Source organism: Saccopteryx leptura, chromosome 9 (assembly GCF_036850995.1).
Source record: "Saccopteryx leptura isolate mSacLep1 chromosome 9, mSacLep1_pri_phased_curated, whole genome shotgun sequence".
NCBI classification, from domain to species: Eukaryota; Metazoa; Chordata; class Mammalia; order Chiroptera; family Emballonuridae; genus Saccopteryx; species Saccopteryx leptura.
Genome location: NC_089511.1, coordinates 65,525,188 through 65,551,967, shown reverse-complemented (window position 1 = coordinate 65,551,967; position 26,780 = coordinate 65,525,188).

Below are 26,780 nucleotides of genomic sequence, written 5' to 3'. Positions count from 1 at the left end.
TGGTGTATATATATTAAGAAGTATTATGGCCCTGGTGGGTTGGCTCAGCGGTAGAGCATTGGCCTGTCGTGCGGGGGACCCGAGTTTGATTCCCGGCCAGGGCACACAGGAGAGGCGCCCATTTGCTTCTCCACCCCCCCTCCTTCCTCTCTGTCTCTCTCTTCCCCTCCCGCAGCCGAGGCTCCATTGGAGCAAAGATGGCCTGGGCACTGGGGATGGCTCCTTGGCCTCTGCCCCAGGCACTGGAGTGGCTCTGGTTGCAGCAGAGCAATGCCCCAGAGGGGCAGAGCATCGCCCCCTGGTGGGCAGAGCATCGCCCCTGGTGGGCATGCCGGGTGGATCCCGGTCGGGCGCATGCGGGAGTCTGTCTGACTGTCTCTCCCCCTGTTTCCAGCTTCAGAAAAATACAAAAAAAAAAAAAAAAAAAGAAGTATTATGTCTTCTTGATTCAATGTCCCATTTATCATTATGAAATGATCATTTTTGTCTCTGATTACCTTTGCTATCTTGTAGTCAGCATTGTTAGATATGATTATGGCTATGCCTGCTTTTCTATGGATATTATTGCTCAAAGAATCATTTTCCAACCTTTCACTTTGAATTTGTTTTTATCCTCGTAGCTTAGATGTGTTTCTTTAAGGCAGCATAGTAGGATTTTCTTTTATGATCCACTCTGCTACTCTGTGTCTTTTTATTACTGAGTTCAATTCATTTACATTTAATATAATTATTGACACTTAAGGGTTTTCTATTTTCATTTTATATATTGCTTTATATCACTCTATATCTTGTTTGGTTCTTCTCATTTGTTTTTCTGCCTTTTTTTTTGTTTGTTTGGTTGTATTTCATACTTCTTTCCTTGGTTTCTTCTTTTTTTAAGCCATGTGTTTCTGTAGTGCTTTTTCCAGGGGTGGTTACCATTAGGTAATTAAAAGGATATATATCATATTCATTGCAGTACATTATCTCATGAGTGTTTTTGCACTCCATCCTCCTTTGCTATTGTTAATCTTCATGCTATTCCTTTTTTTGTTTTTGTTGTCACAGATTAATCTTGTTTTTATTGTGATCTTGTTGGAGCTTTTACTTGTGATTTTGTTTTATTTTGTTCTTTATATCTGGTCGGATAACCCCCTTACTATTTCCTGAAATGGGGGGTTTCTGGTGATAAATTTTCTCATCTTCTCTATATCTGTGAATGTTTTCATTTCCCCTTTTTATTTGAAGGATAGCTTTGATGGATATAGTATTCTTGGCTGGAAGTTTATCTCTTTCAGAACTTTAAATATTGGGGTCCACTCTCTTCTGGCTAGTAGAGTTTCTGCTGAGATATTTGATGATAACCTAATGGATCTTCCTTTGTATGTTGTATTCTTCTTTTTCCTGGCTGCCTTGAGGATTTTTTCTTTGCCATTGGTTTATAATAATTTCATTATGATGTGTCTTGGAGTAGGTCTGTTTTGGTTAAGATAACGTGATGTTCTGTTTGATTCTTGGAATTGAGGCTCTATTCTTTCCACAGGCTTTGGGAATTCTTGTGTATTATTTGTTTGAATATGTTCTTCATTCCATTTCCTCTCTCTTCTCCTTCTGATATACTCATTATTCTTATGTTGTTCTTTCTGATGGAGTCAGACAATCCCTGTAAGGCTTTCTCATTTTTTTTAATACGTGAGTCTCTCTCCTCTCTCTAGTGTCTCTAGTTGCCTGTCTTCTATGTTACAAATTATCTCCTCTATCTGGCCTGATCTATTAGCTAAGCTTGTTATCTCATTTCTCAGTTTATGTATTGAGTTTTTATCTCTGTTTGGTACCTTTTTATAGTTTCAATTTCTTTGGTGATGTATTCTTTTTGTTCATTAAATTTTTTTTGAGCTCTCTAAATTTCAGTGCTTTCTTGTATTTCCCTGAGTATTTTTAGGACTTCAATTTTTAATTCTCTTTCATTAAACTCCAAGGTTTCCAGGCAATTAAAATTTTTTTCTAGAAATTTTTTATCATCTATCTGAGCTATATCTCTGTCATTTGTATCTATGATATTTGATTCATTTTTCCTTAATGGCATTTGAGAGTGGTATTGTTAATAACACTATAAAATAATTAAAAATTAAATTAAAATAAAAAGATACAGTGAAAAAATGAAAATTCTATTATAATAATTGAAGCAAAAACTGCAGAGAACAGAGAGCCAAAACTGAGGGAGGATCACAAAGAGTTAAAAAATGAAGTAAAAAACATGCAAAATGCCACAAAGAAAAATATAAATCCCAAATATAGTAATTTGTTGATAAATAATGATAGAATGAGAGAAAAAGAAAAAAAGAAAAAGAAAGTTAAGGTTTTTGAAATGTAACCCTCATTAAAAAGAGAATGATAAATATAATAACTATGGATAATGAATTTCAAAAGGAAAAGAAAGAATAAAAAGGAAAGAAGATAAAATTACCAAAGTGGAAAAAAAGAAATAAAAAAGGTATAAAAAATGTAATTTTTTTCTGTTTTTGAGAGATATCTTCTTCTTTTATCTTTGGCAGGTGGCACTGTACTACAGGTCTTGTCCCTGTGGGGCTCTTGAGCAGAGGTTTGCTGTTGTGTCGCTATGGCAATGATGGAGGCTGGGCCTCAGTCCCATTAGTAGGTGGGGCTTGTTAGGGCTTAGAGGTTTGGACAATGAGAAACTCAGTTTTCCAGGTGCCTCTCCCCATGTCTCTCCCTCCTGAGCTAGCAGCCTGAGTACTTAGCTGTGAGGTTGCCCCAGCCACTGCTTACAGAGCAAGAGGTTCTAAAAGCAGTAAGGTCCTTCCTCCAGTACTGCTCAAAGCATAGTTCTGGGTAGGCTTTGCCAACCAGAGCCACCAGTAAAAGCCAGCAGGGCTGGGAGCTGATTGCAGATCTGGTGCCTTTCTAAGTGCCTGCGAACAGGTCTAGCACATCTTAGTGTACTGCAGGCTGGGAACTGATTGCAGATTAAGTGCCTTTCTAAGTCCCCCCCCCCGGCATTTTCAGTATGCGTCAGCAGTCCCCAGGTCTAATCTCCACAAGCTTCTCCCTTGTGCCCTGTTTGATAGCCTGCAGCAAGCCACAAGCATGCCCAGTTCCAAGGACTTCGGCAAAGCACACAGGAGGTTTGCTCCCTCCCACTTAGGCACACAACTTCTGTGATCTCAGTCAGTGCTGGGAATGCAGGAATGTGCTTTGAGACCTGTGTCAGTTCACAGAGGTGCGACACCTGGATATGTCCAGGCCTAGGGATCCTGGCCCTTGTGCACTTCCCATGCTGTTGGTCAGGGAGCTGGGACTACACAAAAATGCTGGCTACAGCCCACAAAGATGTCCACTGCTGATAATCTCAGGCTAAGACCTCCAGCCCAGGAGTGCACGAGCCCATGCCAGAGGCGCCAGGTGGAGCCACTTGCACATTGTCTGCGATGCGAACCCATGAGCACACAAAGCCACTCTGGCTCTGGCCTCCGTGGGTAACCTGCACTTGCTACCACCATCGGAGTCTGTCACCCATGTTTGCCCCATGTCAGTGATCTCAGGCCAAGTCAGTGCACTCCCTCCTGTGCTTGATCATTCACCCTATCCCAGCTTCTTTCCTCTGCCCCAGATCCTTTGTTTCTCTTGGTTCCAGATGAAAGCAACCCTTCCTCAGGTTAGTGAAGAAAGCAGAATACTCTGTTCTCCATCTTATTTCCTTCAGAGTGGATTATATATTCAGCCACCTTTTCGCCCAATCATACCTTTGTCTGGTGTGTGTATATTTCAGGTGCTCCTGAGATTTATTTTTTTCTGTCTTTAGTTGTTGAATTTATTGAAATTTCAAGGGGAGATATTGGGAGCACCCCTCATGGTGCCATTTCTCTGACATCAATCTTATTTTGAATAATTTTGCAATAAAGTTGGGAGTAAAGATTTTTATTTAAGATAATGATACTTTTTCCTTTAGATATATAACCAGAATTGAGATCTGGATTACATGGTAGATTTATTTTAATTTTTTGAGGATATGCCATATTGTTTTCCATAGTGTCTGCACCACTTACATTTCTACCAACAGTGTACAGATGTTCCCCTTTTTTTCATATCATTGTCAACATTTTTCTCTGTGGTTTGTTTGTTTTTTTGCATGCATACAAGAGAGAGAGACAGAAAGACATGAAGGGAAAGAGATGAAAAAATCTACTTGTAGATGCAGCATTTTAGTTGCTCATTGTTTCTCTTTTTTTTTTTTCATTTTTCTGAAGCTGGAAACAGGGAGAGACAGTCAGAGAGACTCCTGCATGCGCCCGACCGGGATCCACCCGGCACGCCCACCAGGGGCGACGCTCTGCCCACCAGGGGGTGATGCTCTGCCCATCCTGGGCATCGCCATATTGCGACCAGAGCCACTCTAGCGCCTGAGGCAGAGGCCACAGAGCCATCCCCAGCTCCCGGGCCATCTTTGCTCCAATGGAGCCTTGGCTGCGGGAGGGGAAGAGAGAGACAGAGAGGAAAGCGCGGTGGAGGGGTGGAGAAGCAAATGGGCGCTTCTCCTATGTGCCCTGGCCGGGGATCGAACCCAGGTCCTCTGCATGCTAGGCCGACGCTCTACCGCTGAACCAACCGGCCAGGGCTTCATTGTTTCTCATATGTGCCTTGACCCGGGGGCTCCAGGTGAGCCAGTGACCCCTTGCTCAAGCCAATAACCTTGGGCTTCAAGTCAATGACCATAAGATCATGTTGCTGATTCCTCACTCAAGACAGCATACCCCACCTTGCTAAAGCCAATGACCTTGGGCTTCAAGTCAATAACCATGAGATCATGTTACTGATTCCTCACTCAAGACAGCAGACCCCCGCCCCTTTGCTCAAGCTGGTGAGCCTTTGCTCAAGCTGGCCACCTCAGGGTTTTGAACCTGGCACCAAAAGATGCCAGGTTGATGTTCTAACCAAAGCACCACTACCGGTCAGGTTCTATCTTTTTGAGAATAGGTATTGTAAAGGTGTGAGGCAATATCTCATTGTGATTTTCATTTGTTTTTTCCTGAGAATTAATCCTGTTGAGCACCTTTTCTGTACTTGTTGGCCATTTACATGTCTTTTTTTTTAATAATGTCTTTTTAGGTCCTCTGTTTATTTTTAAAATGAATTCTTTGTTTTTTGTGGTTTGAAGTTGTACAATTTGGGTAGTAACCCTTATCAAAAATGCAATTTACAAATGTGTTCTCATGTTCCATCTGTTGCCTAGAGGCAGACTTAACAGCAGACACACCGGATGTCACCCTGGGCTCCGATTTCTGAAGGCCCCACAAAACTCCAACTTTACACTTTTTTCTAATGACAACAAGTTTGGTTTCATATGTGCAAATTTAACATTAATAGTACATAATATTTTTTATTTATAAAAAATATGTTTAGCATGGATTTTTATTTTCCTTTCTGTCTCCTTTTTTTAAGAGGCCCAATATTCCTTCTATTCTGGAGGCTTCAACTGACCTTAACCAACTCTGCTGTTACCTTTTCATTATGCTGATGATTTTGTGAATGAGGGGAGAAAAATCCCCCTCCATCTCTTTGACCTTTATGGCTGGACTAATAAAATTGACAAAATACCAGATTAGTAGAAAAAAGACTAACTTAATATGTGCACATGACAGATTATAAGTGCTGCTTAGAAAAATAATAGAAGCGGGCAGTTTTTTTGTTATTTAGACCAGTGATCTCCAACCTTTTTTTGGGCCATGGACTGCTTTAATGTCAGAAAATATTTTCACGAACCGGCCTTTAGGGTGCGATGGATAAATGTATCATGTGACCAAGACAAGCATCAAGAGGGAGTCTTGGATGTAACAGAGGGAATCTGGTCATTTTTAAAAAATAAAACATCATTCAGACTTAAATATAAATAAAACGGAAATAATGTAAGTTATTTATTCTTCCTATGCGGACCAGTACCAAATGGCCCACGGACCAGTACTGGTCTGTGGCCTGGGGGTTGGGGACCACTGATTTAGACAAAGAAACAATACATTTTTGAAGAATGACAGGAAAACCCTGGCCTGTTAGTTCAATCAGTTAGAGCATGGTACCAAAACACCAAGGTTGCAAGTTTAATCTCCAGTCATGGCACATACAAGAAGTGATAATAAATGTACCACTAATTGGAACAACAAATGAATGTTTCTCTTTCTATCTTTCTCTCTTTCTTTCCTTCTTTTTCTTTCTTCCTTTCTTTCTTTCATTCTCTCTCTCTCTCTCTCTCTCTCTCTTTCTTTCTTTTCTTTTTTCTTTCTTTCTTGGTCTTTCTAAATCAATCAATAAAAAAATTAAGGGGAGCTCCAAGATGGCAGCGGAGTAGGCAGACGCACAGATGCCCAGCTCTCAACACCAAACTGGAATACAAATCAATTTAGGAAAAATCAGCATGAAAAACCAACACTGAACTGCAAGAACAGCTCTCAAAAATCAAGGAGCAAAGAGGAAGCCACAATAATCCTGGTAAGGAGTGCCTGAATCTCCTCTGCTTACAGGAACGGAAGGGGGGGGGTGAGGCTGAGAGCCCAGAAAGGATTTCACAGAGGAAAAAGAGCAGAACCTACTGCTCACAGCCACTTACCTGGCGACCACGGAGCAAGGTGGGTTGAAAAGACCAGCTTATCTCCCAAGTGGAAAGGACAAGGAGAGGGACAGACTGTGAGGGGCTAAGGTATGCAAGAAACTAAATAAAAAAGCTGACTCATTCGTGCTGGAGGTGGCCATAGCTGGGGGAGGGTCTGAACCTTTCACAAAACAGAGCTGAAGTGCTTCCGGATCAGAGATCTCCGGACATCTATCCAGCTCCAATCAGCGCAACAAGACACAGCTGAAAACAAGAAGTGGGGAGGAGGGGCAGTAACTCAGGTCTCCATGGAGATCTGAGATACACCTCCCCCTACTGAAGCTGAGAAAAAACACTGCCCCCAGTGAGATTAGTTGGTGGAAGAGACCTTCAGTGTCTCAGGTTACACCCACAGCATTCCTGGTTACAGTTTCAAGGAAGCCCCCTGCAGAGATAAGTTAACAAGACTATCACCTGTTAAGAAAACAAACAAATCAAGACTTCAAAGCTGCCCAAATCCGAAAGTGGATTACAAATAATAGCTGATACCAACCCAAGAAGACCTAGAAATAACACAACTGAAAACTGGAGGCAGACAACACCAAGCCTAGACTCAACCAACTCTACAACTAAAACACCATGATGAGAAGACAAAGGAGTGCAACCCAAATGAAACCACAAGGGACACCTTTGAGAGATGAGCTGAGTGATATGGAAATAATCAAACTTCCAGATGCGGAGTTCAAAATAATGATTGTAAGGATGCTTAGGGATCTTAGAACAACAATGGAGGGGCAGTTTGAAAACCTAAATAAAGAAATAGCAAGTATAAAAAAGAACCAGTTGGAGATGACAAATACAATATCAGAAATAAAGACCACAATGGAAGGAATTAAAAACAGGATAGATAGAGTGGAGGATTGAATCAGTGAGTTAGAGGACAACTGGAATGAAAACATGAAAGCAGAGAAGAAAAGAGAAAAGAGACTCAAAAAGTCAGAGGAAACTCTTAGAGAGCTCTGTGACAACATGAAGAGAAATAACATCCACATCATAGGGGTTCCTGAAGAAGAAGAAAAGGAACAAGGAATAGAGATGTTGTTCAATCATATCATAGCTGAAAACTTCCCTAAATTAATGCAAGAGAAACTCTCACAAGTCCAAGCACAGAGGACTCCATTAAAGAGAAACCCAAAGAAACCTACACCAAGACACATCATAATTAAAATACCAAAGCTAAGCGATAAAGAGAAAATATTAAAAGCTGCAAGAGAAAAAAAAGTTATCACCTACAAAGGAACCCCCATAAGGATGACATCCGACTTCTCAACAGAAACACTTGAGGCCAGAAGGGAATGGCAAGAAATATTCAAAGTAATGCAGAATAAGAACCTACAACCAAGACTACTTTATCCAGCAAGGCTATCATTTAAAATCGAAGGAGAAATAAAAAGCTTCCCAGACAAAAAACAACTCAAGGAATTCATTACAACCAAACCAATGCTGCAGGAAATGTTAAGGGGCCTGTTGTAAACAGATCAAAGTGGGAAAAGAATATAGCAAAAAAAGGAATACACCTTTAAAGAAGAAAATGGCAATAAACAACTACATATCAATAATAACCTTAAATGTAAATGGATTAAATGATCCAATCAAAAGACATAGGGTAGCTGCGTGGATAAGAAAACAGGACCCATACATATGTTGTCTACAAGAGACACACCTTAGAACAAAAGACACATAGATTGAAGGTAAAAGGATGGAAAAAACATTTCATGCAAACGGAAATGAAAAAAAAGCTGGGGTAGCAATACTTATATCAGACAAATTGGACTTTAAAACAAAGGATATAGTAAGAGATAAAGAAGGCCACTACATAATGATAAAGGGAGTAATCCAACAGGAAGATATAACTATTATAAATATCTATGCACCTAATATAGGAGCACCCAAATATATAAAACAGACTTTGATGGTTTTAAAGGGCGAGATTGATAGCAATACTATAATAGTAGGGTATTTCAATACCCCACTAACATCACTAAATAGATCCTCAAGAAAGAAAATTAACAAAGAAACAGCAGACTTATTGGAAACACTAGATCAACTCGATTTAATAGATATCTTCAGAACCTTTCACCCTAAAGCAGCAGAATATACATTCTTTTCAAGTGCTCATGGTACATTCTCTAGGATAGACCACATGTTAGGGCACAAAAGTGCTCTCAACAAATTTAAGAAGACTGAAATCATATCAAGCATTTTCTCCAATCACAATGGCATGAAACTAGAAGTGAATCACAGCAGAAAAGCTCAAAAATTCTCAAACACATGGAAACTAAATAGCAGGGTGTTAAATAATGAATGGATTAAGAATGAGATCAAAGAAGAAATAAAAAAATTCCTGAAACGAATGACAATGAGCATACACCAACTCAAAATTTATGGGACACAGCGAAAGCAGTGCTGAGAGGGAAGTTCATAGCACTACAGGCACACTTTCAGAAGCTAGAAAAAGTTCAAATAAACAACTTAACCCTGCATCTAAAAGAATTAGAAAAAGAACAGCAAGTAAAGCCCAAATGTAGTAGAAGGAAGGAAATAATAAAGATCAGAGTAGAAATAAATGACATAGAGGCTAAAGAAACAATACAGAGGATCAATGAAACTAGGAGCTGGTTCTTTGAAAAGGTAAACAAAATTGATGAACCTTTAAGTAGACTCACCAAGAAAAAGAGAGAGGACTCAAATAAATAAAATTAGAAATGAGAGAGGAGAAATAACAACTGACACAACAAAAATACAAAATATTGTAAGAAAATACTATGAAGAACTATATGCCAAAAAACTAGACAACCTAGATGAAATGGACAAATTCCTTGAAACATACAATCTTCTAAAAATCAATCTGGAAGAATCAGAAAACCTAAACAGACCGATTACAACAAATGAGATCGAAACAGTTATCAAAAAACTCCCAACAAAGAAAAGTCCGGGGCCCGATGGCTTCACAATGGAATTCTACCAAATATTCAAAGAAGAACTAACTCCAATCCTTCTCAAACTATTTCAAAAAATTCAAGAGGAAGGAAGACTTCCAAGCTCCTTTTATGAGGCGAGCATAATTCTGATTCCCAAACCAGGCAAAGACATCACAAAGAAAGAAAATTATAGGCCAATATCTCTGATGAATATAGATGCTAAAATCCTCAACAAAATATTAGCAAACCGGATCCAACAATATATGGTAAAAATCATACACCATGATCAAGTGGGATTTATTCTGGGGAGGCAAGGCTGGTACAATATTTGTAAATCAATGAATGTGATTCATCACATAAACAAAAAGAAGGAGAAAAACCATATGATAATTTCAATAGATGCAGAAAAAGCATTTGATAAAATCCAGCACCCATTCATGATCAAAACTCTCAGCAAGTGGGAATACAGGGGACATACCTCAACATGATAAAAGCCATCTATGAGAAACCCACAGCCAACATCATACTCAATGGGAAAAAATTAAAAGCAATCCCCTTAAGATCAGGAACAAGGCAGGGGTGCCCCCTTTCACCACTCTTATTTAACATAGTTCTGAAAGTCTTAGCCATAGCAATCAGACAAGAAGAAGAAATAAAAAGCATTCAAGTTGGAAAAGAAGAAGTAAAACTATCATTATTTGCAGATATGATATTGTATATAGAAAACCCTAAAGTCTCAGTCAAAAAACTACTGGACCTGATAAATAAATTCAGCAAATTGGCAGGATATAAAATTAATATTCAGAAATCAGAGGCATTTTTATACACCAACAATGAACAGTCAGAAAGAGAAATTAAGGAAACCATCCCCTTCACAATTACAACCAAAAAAATAAAGTACCTAGGAGTAAACTTAACCAAGGAGACTAAAGACTTGTACTCGGAAAATTACAAAACATTGATAAAAGAAATCAAGGAAGATACAAACAAGTGGAAGCATATACCGTGCTCATGGTTAGGAAGAATAAACATCATTAAAATGTCTATATTACCCAAAGCAATCTATAAATTCAATGCAATACCAATTAAAATACCAATGACATACTTCAAAGATATGGAACACATATTCCAAAAATTTAAATGGAACCAAAAGAGGACACGAATAGCCTCAGCAATCTTTTTTTTTTTTCTGAAGCTGGAAACAGGGAGAGACAGTCAGACAGAGTCCCGCATGCGCCCGACCGGGATCCACCCAGCACGCCCACCAGGGGAGACGCTCTGCCCACCAGGGGGCGATGCTCTGCCCATACTGGGCGTCATCATGTTGCGACCAGAGCCACTCTAGTGCCTGAGGCAGAGGCCACAGAGCCATCCCCAGCGCCTGGGCCATCTTTTGCTCCAATGGAGCCTTGGCTGCAGGAGGGGAAGAGAGAGACAGAGAGGAAAGCACGGGGAGGAGTGGAGAAGCAAATGGGCGCTTCTCCTGTGTGCCCTGGCCGGGAATCGAACCCGGGTCCTCCGCACGCTAGCCCGACGCTCTACCGCTGAGCCAACCAGCCAGGGCTAGCCTCAGCAATCTTAAAAAAGAAGAATAAAGTGGGAGGTATCACACTTCCTGATATCAAGTTATACTACAAGGCCGTTGTACTCAAAACAGCCTGGTACTGGCATAAGAACAGGCATATAGATCAATGGAACAGAACAGATAACCCAGAAATAAACCCACAGTTCTATGGACAACTGATATTTGACAAAGGAGGTAAGGAAATACAATGGAGTAAAGACAGCCTCTTTAACAAATGGTGTTGGGAAAATTGAACAGCTACCTGCAAAAAAATGAAACTAGATCACCAGCTTACACCACTCACAAAAATAAACTCAAAATGGATAAAAGACTTGAATGTAGGCCGTGAAACCATAAGTATCTTAGAAGAAAACATAGGCAGTAAGCTCTCGGACATCTCTCGGAGCAATTTATTTGCTGATTTATCTCCACGGGGTAGTGAAATAAAAGACAGGATAAATAAATGGGACTATATCAAACTAAAAAGCTTTTGCACAGCTAAAGACAACAAGAACAAATAAAAAGACAAACTACACAATGGGAGAACATATTTGACAATACGTCTGATAATGGGTTAATAACCTAAATTTATAAAGAACTTGTAAAACTCAACACCAGGAAGACAAACAACCCAATCCAAAAATGGGCAAAAGAGATGAATAGACACTTCTCCAAAGAGGACATACAGATGGCCAATAGGCATATGAAAAAATGCTCAACATCACTAATCATTAGAGAAATGCAAATTAAAACCACAATGAGATATCACCTCACACCAGTCAGAATGGCGCTTATCAACAAAACAACACAGAATAAGTGCTGGCGAGGATGTGGAGAAAAGGGAACCCTCCTGCACTGCTGGTGGGAATGCAGACTGGTGCAGCCACTGTGGAAAACAGTATGGAGATTCCTCAAAAATCTGAAAATCGAACTGCCTTTTGACCCAGCTATCCCACTTTTAGGAATATACCCCAAGGACACCATAGAACGGCTCGAAAAGGAGAAATGCACCCGCATGTTTGTGGCAGCATTGTTCACAATAGCAAAGATCTGGAAACAGCCCAAGTGTCCATCAGAGGACGAGTGGATTAAAAAGCTTTGGTACATATATACTATGGAATACTACTCAGCCATAAGAAATGATGACATCGGATCATTTACAATAACATGGATGGACCTTGACAACATTATACGGAGTGAAATAAGTAAATCAGAAAAAAAACTAAGATGAATCCATACATAGAAGGGACATAAAAATGAGACTCAGAGACATGAACAAGAATGTGATGGCAACAGGGGCAGGGGGTTAGGGGAGGGGGGATGGGGTGAAGAAGGAGAGAGTGGTTAGGGGAGGGGAGGGGCACAAAGAAAACCAGATAGAAGGTGACAGAAGACAATTTAACTTTGGGGGAGGGGTACACAGCACAATCAAATGTCAAAATAATCTAGAGATATTTTCTCTCAATATATGTACCCTGATTTATCAATGTCACTGCATTAAATTTAATAAAAAAAAATTAAACTTTTCTACATAGAAAAAAAATAAACAGACAAATGACAGACTGGAAAAAAAATTAAGAAAAGAAACAAGTGTGTGTGCTTGTCACTGAGGAATTTAATGAAGCAAAGTTTAGGCTTCGGTAGTAATTATTTAAGAAGTAACAGGATGTATTTATATAGGTATTTTGGTCCTCAATTTCTCAACTCTGGCAATAAGGATCTGTTTCAGCTCTCTTATCCTATCCCACTGGAAAAAAGAGAGTTCAATTTATAAAGGAAATATATGTTCTGCATTCAAGGAAACAAAGGAGTCTCAACTTTCTTTCCTATACTGGCTGTTTTTCAAGTAACTTTAATTCAAAATTACCCATATATTATTGTGGAAAATTTGGGGTTTGCTTGCTCTGGGTCCCAACAGTCCCAACAGTATCTTTCGATATTCAGAAGCTTTTTCGTTTGATATACTTTGCTTATTTATTTTTGCAATTTTTTTTTTTTTGCATTTGCTTTTGGTGTCAAATACAAAAGTGTATTGCAAAAAACAATGTCAAGGACCTTGCCTCCTGTGTTTTCTTCAAGGAGTTTCAGGTGTTATGTTCAAACACTAAGGCCTTTGGAGTCCACTTTTGTATATGGTATAAGATAGGAGTCCAGTTTCATTCCTTTGTGTGTGGTTATCCAGTGTTTTTAACATTATTTTTGAAGAAACAATCTTTTCCCCATTGTATCTTTTTGGCCCCCCCTTTTTTTTATAAATTAATTGACCATATATCACGGGTTTACTCCTAGGCTCTCTATTCTACATCTAGTGAACAAATTTTAAGACTCCATCTGAGCGACAGGCTCTCAAAACATTATGCTTTAAAAGCCAGTAAGGCTGATATCCACCCAATCCATAAAACTTTAGGAAAAAAAATTATAGTTTTTAACAGGTATTCAAGCACTAGCTGCAACTATCTCCCCAGGGCTCTGTCTGTGCAGAGGGGACAGGTAAAAATACCTATCTCCTATAGTGTCTTCCTGAAAGAGTTAATCTACATACTGAAAAAAAAGCTGTTGTTTGAGTTGCATACTTCTCATTTAGCACACAACTAGGGGTGTAAAACAAAGCTTCCTAGTGTCAACGTAGATAGTTTTCCAAACCTGTGAGAATTTTATATGAGTTTATTTGAGCAGCAAAGTCTCAATGAATTGAGAAAGTACTCCAGAAAATGGCAGTTGCACCACTTACTTTATACATCACAATCAAAGGGGAAACGTAAGGGGTTACATGAAATTGATTGGTGCTAGACTAGGGAGGCAGGAGAAGGCAAAATGGGGAAATCTCTGGGATTGGGTAAAAAGTAAAAGTGTATATGTTGAAACTTCTTTTGCATAGGCCGGAACAAGACAGTTAACAGCTAATTATTCTCATAACATTAACAATGAGGGGGTCTGTTAGCTCTTGCTCTGGTGCATGGGTTGGGAAAATTTTTGGCTGAGAGAGCCATGAATGCCACATATTTTAAAATGTAATTCCATGAGAGCCATACAATGACCCATGTACGTTATGCATTATCCAATAAAAATTTGGTGTTGTCCGGAGAACAGCTGTGATTGGCTCCAGCCACCCACAACCATGAACATGAGTGGTAGGAAAAAAATAGATTGTAATACATAAGAATATCTTATATTTTTAACGTTATTATTTTTTTTTATTAAAGATTTGTCTGTGAGCCAGATGCAGCCATCAAAAGAACCACATCTGGCTCGCGAGCCATAGATTCCCAACCCCTGCACTGGTGGGATGTTTGGCCTGATAGAAAAAAAAAAAAAAAAAAAGATGACCCTCACATTCCAAAGGCATATTATCAGGTACATTACCATAGATGCAAAGACAACAGACAGGCTTACCTAAAGGTAAACATTGACCTTGGTTGAGAAAGAACACCTCCCTAGGATGACTACCCACTATAAACTGTTTTTAGCTAGAAAGGTTTGATCTAAACCATCCTGAATATTTACTTTAGGTCTCTGAGTTTGCAAGGCTATTATATAGGGCTCATCTGAATGAGTCAGGTTTAGTTCCTGGCCCCATCTTTTATTTTTTTGTCCATGCTAGAGACTGGGGAAGCCTGCAGATGCCTCCACTGACCTCTTTTTCAACTCACTCCAAGTCATCAAGTCACCACTATCTCCCTGGAAAGAAGTTGTACATATGTCTGTACCCCACAATTTCTGACTGTTGCCTGAGGACTGATCTCCAGATTGTCTGGCTCTGACAGCCACAGGGTTTCCATTTACCAGTCCCATAGGAGCGTGGCAAACAAAGAAGCAATTCTTGAACAGCTGTCTACCCAGGACTCAATACAAAATGAAAAGGTAAAAAGACTCATCACCAAGTTTTCCCTGAAATAGTTTATCTACATACTTTAAAAGCTGCTGCTGCCCTGGCCAGTTGGCTTGGTGGTAGAGCCTCGGCCTGGTGCGTGAAAGTCCTGGGTTTGATTCCCAGCCAGGGCACACAGGAGAAGTGCCCATCTGCTTCTTCACCCTTCCGCCCCCTCCTTCTCTCTCTTCTTCTCCAGCAGCCAAGGCTCTATTGGAGCAAAGTTGGCTCGGGCACTAAGGATGGCTACATGGACTCTGCCTCAGGCACTAGAATGGCTCAGATTGCAGCAAAGCAATGCCCCAAAGGGGCTTAGCATTGCCCCCTGGTGGGCATGCCAGGTGGATCCTGGAGTCTATCTGTCTGTCTTCTCCCTACCCCCCCTTCTCACTTTGGAAAAATACAAAGTAAGTAAGTAAATAAATAAATAAACAAAATAAAAGCTGCTGCTGAGGGCTAGGCTTCTAATTTTGTACACTAGGAGCTGCTGAAATCCTCCCCAGAGATTGGTGAAGCCTTTAAACATCTTCTTTTCCTTCCAGTCCCCCCTAATAGTAACAGCAAAAAAAACAAGTCATTACTTTCTCTCTGGAACAAGCTGATACACATATCTGGCATCTCAGCTTTTTTAAAAAAGAATTTTAATTGAATTTATTGGGGTACAGATTTATGTATACAACTCAGCAAAACATCATCTGCACATCACATTGTGTACCCATCACCCAAAGCAAAGTCTCTTTCCAGCTCCATTTATCCCCATTTTGCCCATGTAAAGCCAGTAGCCATGGCCATCATCACAGCCACCTGGCCCATGCAGGTTCTTATTAGATTCAGACAGATGGCAATAAAACAACGGAGCCAAGAACTGGTGGCCTATTAGCTTTAATCCTAGCTTGTACCCAGCAGGCAAGTAAAACACACAGTGGGAAAACACTTCCCTTTCCATTTAGGGCTCCAAAAGCCACTGACTTATCTGAGTTTCCTAGAATCATAGGTTTCTAGCTCACTAGCCTTATTCACCTCTGTTCCCCATCTCCTTCTCTCTGCACAAACTCTGCACAAACTGGCTTCTCCTTCAGCACTCTGCCATCTTGACTACTTCTCCTCTCCTCCACGTGGCCTTTCTCTGCTCTCCCCTGTAATGCTAATCTTAGCAACCAAGAGAGAGCAAGCTCCCGATCTGCCCCATTTTATAGTGTAGAAATCAAAACCTTTAATCCAATATACAAACAAGGAAGTCTCTGATACAAAGTCACTTATCTGAGGCATAATGGGATTCCTCATGAGAGTGCACCACCCCACACCATGCAATCAGTCAAAGGTGTGGGGAAAAGCTTAGTCTTAAAACTAAGCCTTAGGCTATAACAACCTGCCTGCTTACAGCCTGTCCCCCACACCCAATGCAAACTATAAGCGAGCAAACATATATCATATTTAAAAACTTATTTGACCAACAGCCCACCTCTTCCAATCCCCCAAACCTTTTCCCTCTGACTATCACCACACTGTTGTCTTTGTTTGTGTTTTCTATATCTACATAATGTTTTGTTTTACTTAATTTCTTTACCTTCTGTCATCTAGTCATCTAACCCCCCTCCCTCTGACAGCTGTCAGCATGTTCTCTTTATCTATGCCTCTGTTTCTATTTAATTTGTCAGTTTATTTTGTTCATTAGATTCCACATATAAGTGTGATTATATGTTATTAGTCTTTCTCTGACTGGCTTAACTCACTCAACAAGTCACCTAGCCATCAGCAGTAATCTTCATTGAGTAACAAGAGAATTAATATTGTCAAAACATCCACACTATTAAAAACTATCTACAGATACAATGTATGCCCTACCAAAACTCCAATGACATCTTTCCATAGAAATAGAAAACACAATCCTAAAATGTATACTAAACTTACAGAAGATAAATCAATCTCAAGAAAGAACAAAGAGCCTGACTAGGTGGTTGGGCAGTAAATAGTGTGTTGAACTGAGATGCAGAAGACCCAAGCTCGAGACCCTGAGGTCGCCAGCTTGAGTGCAGGCTCATCTGACTTGAGCAAAAAGCTCACCAGTTTGGACCCAAGGTCACTGGCTTGAGCAAGGGGTTGTTACTTGGTCTGCTGTAGCCCCATGGTCAAGGCACATATGAGAAAGCAATCAATGAACAACTAAGATGTCGCAACGAAAAGCTGATGATTGATGCTTCTCATCTCTCTCCATTCCTGTCTGTCTGTCCCTATCTATCCCTCTCTTGACTCACTCTCTGTCCCTGTAAAAAAAAAAAAAGAAAAAAGAAAAAAAAGAACAAAGCTGGAAGCATCAGGCATCCTGATTTCAAACTATATTACAAACATGTAGTAATCAAAGCAGTATGGTGTTGTCAGAAAACAAATACATAGATCACTGAAACAGAATAGAGTCCTTTCACAGACGTCACGGTATCATCTTTCAGCAATATGCCTCTCTCTTCTTAGTGTCTTTTTTGCTCTCAAGACTTTTTATTAATTCTGTTTCTTTTTAATTATGCAACTACTTTTGTTAAATTACAAATGGTATTTTAATTTATATTCCAGGGAAAGAAAGATTTTATCAATGTACTAAGCATTATTATTAAAAACTACATTTTTATTTTTCAAATTATAGGTCAGTTTCTTATTTTTTCTTAATTCTATAAAAAGTAAATATAAAACAATTTTTATCATTGAATAACAATTAGGCATCAATTAGAATATTTAAATTATTAATATTTGTTTCTAATAATTTTGTCTATTAGTATTGATTAGCATAAAATACTTGATTTCTATACATCTAAATAATGAGTTTTAGATAATTGCCTTTATAACTCAAAAATTTTATCTGTACACTATTTGTATTAAAATGACAGCTGAAAATTAATGATTAATTATCTCCTTGATAGGATTTTAATGAGTGTTATAATTTATATTAATAATGTTTAACATAAAATCCTTTAATGTGCTTATTTTTTTTCATTATTTACTGAATGATTTAACAGAGACAGAGGGAATAAGTGAGAGGGAGGGAAAGAGAGAGAGAGAGAGAGAGAGAGAGAAGCATTGATTTGTTGTTCCACTTAGTTGTGCATTCATTAGTTGCTTCTCTTCTGTGCCCTGATAAGGGATCAAACCCACAACTTTGTCATTCTGGGATGATACTAACTAACTGATCAAATTGGCCAGGACCTTAATGTGCTCATTTTTAACCTATTGCTTTCCTAGCCTTAGAAGATTCAAATGCTATAAAAAATTTTTGCTAAATGATTAAGTTGGTAATCATCAGTCTAATTTTTTTCCAAATAAAAAAATCTTATTTTTAATTTTTTTAATTTAAAACATCAATATTATTATAGAAATGTGATCATAGATATAAGGAAATTTTCACTTTAGGGTACAAACCATACTAAAAGAATAAAATAAATCATAACTTCGATAAAGATTGGAACCCAATGAACATCAATGTTGTTAAGTGATATGTCAATGCACATTCAGGTCATACATTATGAAAGGCAAGAAATCACTTGTACATATGTTACTCAGTAAATAAAAATTAATTTTTAACACTAGAATGTAAATTAACCAAAGATATCTAAGTCAACAGAAATAAAACTGCAAAACTTTCTCTTTTAGAGATGCTTAGGTAAAGTCTATCTGAATATTTTATTTCATGACATGCTAGTTTATAGAGACTATGGCGAGACTGTGCAGTTCCCCCAAACCACCCTAGCTACTTGTCAAGAGAATAGTTTGACACGGAGAGATATTCAACACATAAAACATTTTCTGTTCTTGGCATTCGCAGTACTCTGAAGCAATTTTAAAAGGTCATACTCATCATAAGACAGAAAGCCACTTGCTTTGAATGATTTCCATCTTCTTTTAGCCAAAGTATAACCTGAAGTTATAACTGTTTAACATCTTGTTATATCAATATATTAAAGTAATAGTGGTGGTTAGTAATGGACCTAAGAATTATTCTTTTTATTGTTACATACATAATATAAATAATTTAACTTATTAGATGAAGCCACCAAAAAAAATTTTTTTTTTTTTTGTATTTTTCTGAAGCTGGAAACGGGGAGAGACAGTCAGACAGACTCCCGCATACGCCCGACCGGGATCCATCCACCCGGCATGCCCACCAGGGCCGACGCTCTGCCCACCAGGGGGCGATGCTCTGTCCCTCCGGGCGTCGCTCTGCCGCAACCAGAGCCACTCTAGCGCCTGGGGCAGAGGCCAAGGAGCCATCCCCAGCGCCCGGGCCATCCTTGCTCCAATGGAGCCTTGGCTGCGGGAGGGGAAGAGAGAGACAGAGAGGAAGGAGGGGGGGGTGGAGAAGCAAATGGGCGCTTCTCCTATGTGCCCTGGCCGGGAATCGAACCCGGGTCCCCCACACGCCAGGCGGACACTCTACCGCTGAGCCAACAGGCCAGGGCCCCAAAATTTTTTTTAACTCTTAATTTGGTTGTTGAATAAATAATAACATTTTGATAATTTAGTGCTTTAATATAAATTTGGTTGGATATATTACTGCATTGCTCTTACTGCTAAAAATCAGGAGTTAGATTTGTAGATTAATTTAACTGCATATGTGATATAAGTAGCTGAGCACTTAAATTTTTATTTAGAATTATAAAAAAGTATAAATATATTGGAATATTTATACAATAATAAAAGAAAATGGTTTTAATTCTTCTGCAAAAGATAATCACTAGCTTACAGTTTTTATTTAAAATTCTTATAATACCAAATATTTCAAAAACAAAAATAAAAAGACAATAAATAGTGATATTTTATTTGGGTTTGACAGGTTATATCAATTTGTAACTAACTTTGTATTGTACCATGATACAATGAATATAGTTTTGGCCTTTTGTATTATCTTCACTCATATTCCTTTACCTCATAATTCTCTTTCTTCTTTCCTCTCAACATTTCTATAAATTATTCAACTATCCTGTCTCATATGTTCACCATCTCCAAGTTATTCCTTTACACTATTATTTAAATTTTACAAAGTCAAGTAAAATAATCTGCTATGTGTAAAGGTAAAGATGGGAATTTTGAATATACAGCAGGTTCCTTAATTTTGAAGTTAAGTACAAATTCGACATCACGGAGAATGCGTGCACACAATTAATTAATTGTAGGTTATCAAAAATATATTCAAAACACAAAAGGAAATTATAAAATGGTTTTACTTTTCAAGTCAACTTGGTTGTACATTGATAAACTATTCTTCCTCATGAAATCCCTCCCCTTATTTTTTCTTACACTTTCCTCTCTCTCTTCAAGTCCTGAATTCATTTTGCTTCTACTTTCAATGAGCAAGGCTTGGTGAGATAATTAATGGCAAGGCAATGAGTCCTAATGGGCAAGGTTATCTTGAACTAGTACAATTAATTTGTTATATTTTTGAAAATGGAACATTCATAGAATAAATAAGCCATCCTCTTAGCAAGACATTAAGCTGATATATCCCTATATTAAAAAAACATTGTCTAATAAAGAGACGACATGAAAAAAGGTAAGAAAAACAGAAAAACTGCCTCATCTGAGAAACACCAAACATTTTCCTTTTATGCCCAAGACTCACTAATAATATAAATGTTTTATCTGGTTCTGAAAGAAAAAAAAACAACCCTAATTAGTAGATATATAAATAAATACTTAGCATTTATCTCATAACACAATTTTTAATACACAAAAAGAATTCTGAGAAAGTTTCTGAATAAACCCACAGTAGTAGGTGAGTAACACTGCAATAGGGATGCATAAAGAAATTGTAACTTTTTACTGCTCTATTTCATCTTTTTCATAAGCTGCATCATTTGCTTGAGAACAAATTGGAAATGTAGATTTAGTAAAACAAGAATAAAATTTAGTAATATTTAGAAGTTTAAGTAGTTCTTTCAGATTTTTTTTTTTTTAGTTCTTTCAGATTTTAAGCATCATTTTAGAGTGATTTCTCCTCTCACTTGTTTCTTTTCTATATTTTGACTGGATGCATTAAATGAATTAGTGTTTAATAATGTGGGAAAACCTGTACATTATGAACAGTCCTCTTGAAACTACAGAAACCTAGAAATAGTGGATAAATTATAATAAAAATATAGTTTATAAGATGTTTACCTCCAAAGATATTTAATTAAATTCACAGATGCCAGAGATGAAGGGAAAGCTAAAAAGCATTAATCTGTTAATATTGTCATTAACTGAACACATCTTATGAAGTGCAATAACATGCTACTGTTCAGGCTTTCCATAGACGTGAGTAAAACAAGTCTTTCTGATATAACATCCAGAAAGTAAATACATAACATTTCCAGAAAATCAAGGGAATTAATAGGCAAAGGCTAAATATTCAGGCCAACATTCTTTTTCTGAAGATTCTTCAAGAACACTAAAATGAGGAACTGAAACTAAGACACGGTATAAATAGATAAATAAGCTTTATCTATAGTTAAAGATGACTAGTGCCATCTCTGTACTAGGGTTTTTAGTGAATTAAAAATTATCAAGAGAAGTTAAACTTCCAGACTGCATGGACCCTGACTTTATAAGCAGTCTGTAAACTTGGTAAAGAAATCCTTTTGTAAATCAGGTCATTCAACAGACCAGTGTATTATTCTGTTGACAATGCAATTCACTAAACATACTGTACAGTAAAGAACACTATTTTCATAGAAGCTTACAGGGAGAAATTACGAATGAATTTCTATATGGTTCTAGAGTCTCAGCTCAAGTTGCCTTTTAAGAAACTTGTGTAGATTGGTAAAGTTTCTGATAAAATGGTTTAGGATGGTTGGACACAGAAAGACATAAGCCTTGAAGTAATTCTTGATAAGTAAATTGTTTAATATTTAATTGCTCAGATGAACAAGTAGCTTGGTTAGATACATTAGTCTTTATCACTTTCTTACAACAATGCAGTGCAGTGAAGATTTACAGCATTATTCTTTTCTTCTTAGGTAAGAATTTCCAGGACCAAAAGCATGTGAATACTGATGGTTTCATTTCTCAGTTCTGACCATTCTTCATCCTGAGCTAGAGGATAGACCATCATTATCTGTGGACACCATCAATACTAATAGGAGCAGCTAACTGAGCAAAAGTGATAAGATTTTCGTGGTCATTTCAATTTCTGGGAATATGAGGTTACCCTGTTTCTTTTATGAATAATTAATTGTTGGATATTTGATGAAATAACAAATATACAACAGCATTTTAGTCTAACCAGAGCTTATCTCAAAGTACCTCAGCATGGAAAGTATATAATCAAAAATCCATAGCTTCTTCTAAGCCAGAATCCAAGAATGCTTAAATTAAGATAAAAGTTGGATTCAGTTGTCAATCTAAAGCACAGAAAACCAAATATAAGGTTATTAAATACCAATTTCATGAGTTTTTTTATTTATTTGCTGAATTGTTTAAGTAATATCAATTCAATATAAATGCTAATACAGTATTCCATTATGAATATGTAACTGAAAATATACAGGATCCAAATTTCAAATATAACATCAAATTAATTCTTGACATAGTAAAATTATGCCAACTAATTATATAAGAGCAAACAAAAATGATAAAAAATTATCAATAATTTGGTTAGCCATGGGAAAAATGTTAAATGCCCAGTGTCTGGTTTTAAATATTTTACACATATTTAAATTTAAGCAATTTAGTACATTAAATTAGAAACATTCTGTAATGACTGAGAAGTCCTCCTGAGAATTTAACAGATTCAGAAGATTTTTAAAAAGATAAAGAACACTATCACATAATATATAATAGGACAACAAAAGAAATAAATAGTTGAATATTTTTAAAAATCTGTTTAGTGCATAAAATGTAAAATGCTTTAACTTATATGGCTTTTAGAAAAAATGTGCTGATATGTAACAGAAATTATAATAGTCCATTTCCTCATTATATACATCTATTTCAGTAAGAAAAACAAGAAGATAACCATCTCAACTCTTCTTGGAAATCCAGAATATAGGAACTGATGTATAGCAGAGAAATGATCTTAAACATCTCTCTGGTAATTAATATAATATATACTGCTAACAAAAATTAGGGGATATCTTATCACTTCATATTCATTTTTAAATATCCCCTAATTTTTGTGAGCAGTATACGTGCAAATAATCTACAGAAAGGATAAAGATGAAAGATGTTATAATTTATAATTGTCAAATATTAGGGTAGACATAATTTTTTATTGTTTCAGTTTTTATTTATATTTTTTAATTTATTGTGTTAACATGGATTCAAGGTTCCCACTCACATAACACCCTGACCCACCAACCACATGCCCCCATTAAACACCTTTTGCCCTCTTTACTTAATGACCTCCCCTCATCCCTTTGGGATTTGCTGTCCTGTAATCTGTATCTATGTATTGTGTATATATAATTTCACTAATCACTTCACTTTCTCTGATTCCATATGGTCATCCCACTTCCCTCTGACAGCTGTCCCTCTGCTCCTCATGACACCACCTCTGCCTCTATTCCATTCCTCAGTTCAACTTGTTCATTAGATTCCATATATATGTAAAATTATATTATATTTTTCATTCTCTACCTGGCTTATTTCACTTAGTATAATTATTTCCAGGTCCATCTATGCCACTGCAAAAGGTAAGAGTTTCTTCTTTTTCATGGCCATGTAGTATTTCATTGTATATATGTACCACCCCTTTTTATTTATTTATTTTTTTAGAGAGAGGGGAGAGAAAGAGAGAGAGAGAGAAGGGGGAGGAGCAGGAAGCATCAACTCCCATATGTGCCTTGACCAGGCAAGCCCAAGGTTTTGAACCGGCAACCTCAGTGTTCCAGGTCGACGCTTTATCCCACTGCGCCACCACAGGTCAATACCACCCCTTTTTAATCCACTTGTCCACTGACAGATACTTGGGCTGTTTCTTGCCTATTGTAAACAATGCTGCGATAAACATGAGAATGCATATCTTCTTTTGAATAAGTGATTTTGTATTCTTAGAAAATAGTCCTTAAAGTGGGATAGCTGGGTCAAAAGGCAGTTCTATTATTAATTTTTTGAGGAAATGCCATACTGTTTTCCACAGTGGCTGCACCAGTCTGCATTTCCACCAGCAATATAGGAAGGTTCCCTTTTCTCCACACCCTCACCAGCACTTATTGTGTGTTGTTTTGCTAATGAGCGCCATTCTGACAGGTGTGAGGTGGTATCTCATCGTGGTTTTAATTTGCATTTCTCTGATGATTAGTGACATTGAACATTTTTTCTAATGCCTATTGGCCATCTGTATGTTCTCTTTGGAAAAGTGTCTATTCAGGTGTTTTTTCCTTTTTTATTTTTTATTACTTTTTATTGATTGATTTTTAGAGAGAGGAGAGATGCAAAGAAAGAGACAGAGAGAGAGAGAGAGAGATAGGGGAGAGCAGAAAGCATCAACTCATTGTAGCTACTTTCTCTATATGCCTTGACCAGGCAAGCCCAGGGTTTTGAACTGGCAACCTTGCCATGCCAGGTTGATGCTTTATCCACTTGCGCTGCCACAGGTCAGGCACTTTTTCTTATTTTTTAACTGGATTGTTTACCTTCTTAGAGTTGAGTTTCAGAAATTCTTTATAAATTTTGGTTATTAACCCATTATCAGATGTATTGGTGAATATGTTCTCCATTGTGTAGGTTGTCTTTACATTTTGTTCATGGTGTCTTTTGCTGTGCAAAATATGTTTAGTTTAATATAGTCCTATGTGTTTATCTTGTTCTTTATTTCACTTGCAAATAGAGATTAATTGGCAAAAATATTGTTACGAGAGGTATCGAAGAGTTTGTTGCCTATGTTTTCTTCCAAGATGTTTATGGTTTCACAACTTTCATTTAAGTCCTTTAACCATTTTGAGTTTATTTTTGTGAATGCTGTAAGTTGGTGGTCTAGTTTTATATTTTTGCATGTACCTGTTTAATTTTCCCAACACCATTTATTTAAGAGACTGTCTTTACTTCATTGTATACTCTTACCTCTTTTGTCAAATATCAATTGACCATAAAGAAGTGCATTTATTTCTGTATTATCTGTTCTGTTCCATTGATCTGTTCTCATGCCAGTATGAAGCTGTTTTGATTACCGTGACCTTGTAGTATAACCTGATATCAGAAGGTATGATACCTCCCACTTTATTCTTTATTTTCAAGATTGCTGAGGCTATTTTTGTTCTTTATTGGTTCCATATAAATTTTGGAATATTTGTTCTATGTATTTGAAGTATACCATTGGTATTTTAATAGGGATTGTATTGAATTTATAGATTGTTTTAGATAATATAGACATTTTAATGACATTTATTCATTCTATCTGTGAACATGGTATGTACTTCCACTTGTTTGTATCACTCTTGAATTTTTTTTCACTGTCTTATAATTTTCCAAGTACAGATCTTTTACCTCCTTGGTTAAATTTACTCCTAGGTACTTTATTTATTTATTTTTTGCTGCAATACTGAAGGGAATTGTTTCATAATTTCTCTTTTAGACAGTTTATTGTTGGTGTATAAAAATGTCACTGTTTTCTGGATGTTAATTTTATATCCTGCCACCTTTGCTGAATTCATTTATCAGGTCTTGTAGTTTTTTTACTGAGACTTTAGGGTTTTCTATGTACAGTGTCATGTCATCAGCAAATAACAATAGGTTTACTTCTTCTTTTTCAATTTGGATGTCTTTCATTTCTCATTCTTATCTGATTGTTGTGGCCAGGACTTCCAGAACTATGTTGAGTAAGAGTAGTGAAAGGGAGCACCCCTGCCTCGTTCCTGATCTTAGGGAGATTGCATTTAATTTTTTCCCATTGATTATGATGTTGGCTTTGGGTTTTTCATAGATGGCTTTTATCATGTTTCCAGTATTTCTACTTTGCTAAGAGTCTTGATCATAAATGGGTGCTGGATTTTATCAAATGTTCATTTCTGCGTTTATTGATATAATCATATGACTTTTATCCTTCCTTTTGTTTATGTGATGAATCACATTTATTGATTTGCAAATTTTGTATGAGCCTTACCTCCCCGGAATGAATCCCACTTGATCATGATATATGATTTTTTAAATTTGTTGTTGGATTTGGTTTGCTAATATATTGTTGAGAATTTTAGCATCTATGTTCATCAGGGATAGTGGCCTACAGTTTTCTTTCTTTGTGGTGTCTTTACCAGATTTTGGAATGAAGATAATGCTTGCTTCACAAAAGGAGATGGAGAATCTTTTCTCCTCTTGAATTTTTTGAAATACTTTGAGAAAAATAAATGTTAGTTCTTTGAATGCTTGGTAAAACTCCCCTGTGAAACCATCTGGCCCAGGACTTATGTTTGCTGGTAGTTTTTTGGTAACTGTTTCAATTTCATTTGTTATAATCGGTCTGTTTAGGATTTCCGATTCTTCCAGATTGAGTTTTGAAAGATTGTATGTTTCTAGGAATTTATTTATTTCACCTAGGTTGTCCAATTTTTTGGTATATAGATCTTCATAGTATTTTCTTACAATCCTTTGTATTTCTGCGGTGTCAGCTGTTACTTCTCCACTTTCATTTCCAATTTTATTTTGGGGGGTCCTCTCTCTTTTTTCTAGAAGAGTCTCATTAAAGTTTTGTCAATTTTGTTTACCTTTTTAAAGAATGAGCTCTTGGTTTTATTGATTATTTGTATTGATTTTTAGCCTCTCTATCATTTATTTCTCCTCTGATTTTTATTATTTCCTTCCTTCTACTTCCTTGGGCTTTATTTGTTGTTC